The following is a 3396-nucleotide window of genomic DNA, read 5'->3' on the forward strand; positions in this document are numbered from 1 at the left end:
TTTCTGTTTCTGGAATTCTTCCTTGAATGGTTTCTGAATATTTCGGTCAGTTTGCAAGTAGTTTTCCTCCTACATCATAGATTTCCCTAAATTCTGTCATCTGCATTTCATCTTTTATACTCCTCCCACTAAAAAGCACAAAAAGTCTTGGTCAGACCATGTGCTGTGATTTTGTTGTTGTCCTAAGAATATGATTATCATTTTTTTAAGGGACTTGATTTTTTTTCACAGAAAAATTGAAAGTACAGAGATTTCCCAGGTACCACTTGCCCTCCTCACACACATAGCTTCCCCCATTAGCAACATCACTCACCAGAGTGGCACATTTATTAAAATAGTTGAACCTACATGTCATTATTACCCAAGGGCCATAGTTTACTTTAGGGGTCACTCTTGGTGTTGTGCATTCTATGAGTTTGGAAAATGTAGAAGGTACATGTATTCATCCTTGCAACAGTAGTTTCACTGCCCTTAAAAATCCTGTGGTTACTACACTGTTCACAGAAATTACAGGATATTTCAAAATGAGTATGAAGCTATAAAATGTCCTTTAATATTTGTGAGCAGTATATTCTAAGGGTACAACTGAATAAAGATCTATAGCCAGTGGATAACATTTACAAGGAAGCCCATTTTATTTTTCTGAAAATAGGATCCTCTAAAACAGCTGTCTAAAATTGGAAATAACTTTATTAGAGTTCTTTCTAATAAAAAAAATGTTGGGGCTGAATTATCCAGATTCAGGCTACTAGGAGACAGCATACTATGGATTTAAGGGTAATATAAGGCATACTTCCTTTAACAAACTTTCCAATTATCTAAGGGTCAGTTTAGGTGGTGTTAACATGAAATTTTTTTTTTAATTTTATTGATTTTACAGAGAAGAGGGGAGAGAATAAGAAATATCAAGTCAGTTGCTTCACTTTAGTTCATTGATTGCTTGTTGTACGTGCCTTGACCGGGCAAGCCCAGGGTTTTGAACCGGGGACCTCAGCATTCCAAGTCAATGCTCTATCCACTACGCCACCACAGGTCAGGCAACATGAAATTTGTTATCACTTAAACCTTGCTTTCAGTATTGGTTCAAGCATTGATTAACTGATTTGGGACAAGTTCCCTTCTTGTACACGCTACACCTCAATTTTCCCACTTATGCAATAGTGATAATAGTACCTATTTAATAAGAATTGTGTAAATAATAAAATAAAGTTCATAGCACAATGCTTGGTCATAATAGTAACTGATCCTTAAGCAGTGTTTACTTTTTGAAGTGCTTTACATATATTGACTCATTTAAATCAACATTAGCACTATTGATACTTGGTGCTGGATGATTTTGTATCAGGGATGGCATGGTGCATTGTAAGCTGTTGAGCAACATCTTCAGTATCTGCCCACTAGATGCCAGTAACACACTGTAACCCCTAGTTGTGTAAACCAGAAATGTGTGCAGGCATGCCAAATGCCTCCTGGGGAGCTAAATCACCCTGGCTGAGAATCCCTGCTCTACAGAAAATATTTGAATCTTATATTACAGATGAGGAAACAGAAACCGGCACTCAGAAGTCACACAGCCACTGAGTAGCAGAGCTGGGATTTAACCAAGGCATGTAGTTTCTTAATCTGTGCTCTTAAGCACAGTGTACTACATTGCAGTAAATATGAGTTATTGTTACATTTTTGTATCAAAGCTCATAAAATAATATTGCAGTCATTCTTTTATTGAATGCTCCAGCATATTATAAAGATATTCTTATGTTACAGAATGGGGGATGGAGTCAGGTACCTACTAAGCACCTTTTTCAGGTCACATTTCCAGCATGACTTCATCTTTTGGTATGAAGATTAGATTTAAATGTAAGGAGAAAGGTTCTTTTCACTTATGTCTCTAATTTACGTTCCATTTTCTCTGTGAATGCTGATTTACAATAAGCCAGTGGTTTCCAAGCTTGAATTTCATGGACCAATCTAAAATTTTTTAACTTTGTCAAGGATGGGAATGAATATTTTGGGGAAGAAACCTGGGGGGAGCTTTCAAAATAAGTTTGTCAACTTTTTATTTTGCCAAATAAGGACACAGGAAAAAACAACAACCACATATTCTTACCATCAGACAGAAAAAGATATTAATGCCCAAAATACAAATACCATAATCTCAAATTTATCAGCTGTTCTGGACCATGAGCAGAAAGACAAAACCCATGGGATGGCAGAGCCAAGAGCTGGAAGAAGTCTCACTCCTTGGTTTTCATGGAGCAGCTAAACCAACCAGGGCTGCCTGCATCCACATTGCTTTTACGTTACAAGAAAATAAGCTCCTATCACTCACTGTATCTGTTGCAGCTAGCCAAACCTAATTCTTAGTGACACTCTATCAGACTTTATTGGGAACAATCAACCATAATCAAAGTATCTGTTAACAAATAACTTTTTATTTGATTGAGTAGATAGACATGGATGAGAAATCACAAGACAAGGTGCTGTTAAGAAACAAACATCAAAGGCCCTGGCTAGCTGGCTCAGTGGTAGAGCATCGGCCTGGCATGCAGGAGTCCCTGGTTCAATTCCCGGCCAGGGCACACAGGAGAAGCGCCCATCTGCTTTTCCTCCCCTCCCCCTCTCCTTCCTCTCTGTCTCTCTCTTCCCCTCCTGCAGCCAAGGCTCCATTGGAGCAAAGTTGGCCCGGACACTGAGGATGGCTCTATGGCCTCTACCTCAGGCGCTAGAATGGCCCTGGTGCAATAGAGCGATGCCCCAGATGGGCAGAGCATTGCCCCCTGGTGGGCATGCCGGGTGGATCCCAGTCAGGCACATGCGGGAGTCTGTCTGACTGCCTTCCCATTTCCAACTTCAGAAATATATATATGAAACAAACATCAAAAACACTTGAATCCCTACATATTCAATTGGAACACTTTATTTTCTTATTCTCTGGGGTAACAGATAATGGAACTGCTCACATTCCCTAAGATTAAATTAGGTGCCCAGTGACACCTGACTAGTTACCACACGATTCAGATAGTTCATAGTTCACTACCCAAAATGCAAAAATCACACACTGTTTGGGGCTGACATAGATCATTTAATTATAAAAGGAATTTTATCTCATATAATTTTAGCATTGGAAGTGACCTTGGCCCAAACTATTTTACAGAAGAGAAAATAATTTGATTCACTTAGATACAACCAAGCAAGTTTGTGGATCTACTTTTTTTTGTTTGTTTTTTGTATTCCTTCAAAATGGTTAAAATAAAACAAAAGGAGAAAAGATTTATTTGCCCACCTAACAGAAAAGCCTAGAATTAGAACTGACATTAAGAGATTACATTCAGGAACAAAACTATGTCATCACAATTATCAAGCTTTTCTCCAACTCTCTAACCTTTCTCTCCTCTG

The sequence above is a fragment of the Saccopteryx leptura genome, chromosome 1 (assembly GCF_036850995.1).
Source record: "Saccopteryx leptura isolate mSacLep1 chromosome 1, mSacLep1_pri_phased_curated, whole genome shotgun sequence".
In the NCBI taxonomy this organism is placed as follows: Eukaryota; Metazoa; Chordata; class Mammalia; order Chiroptera; family Emballonuridae; genus Saccopteryx; species Saccopteryx leptura.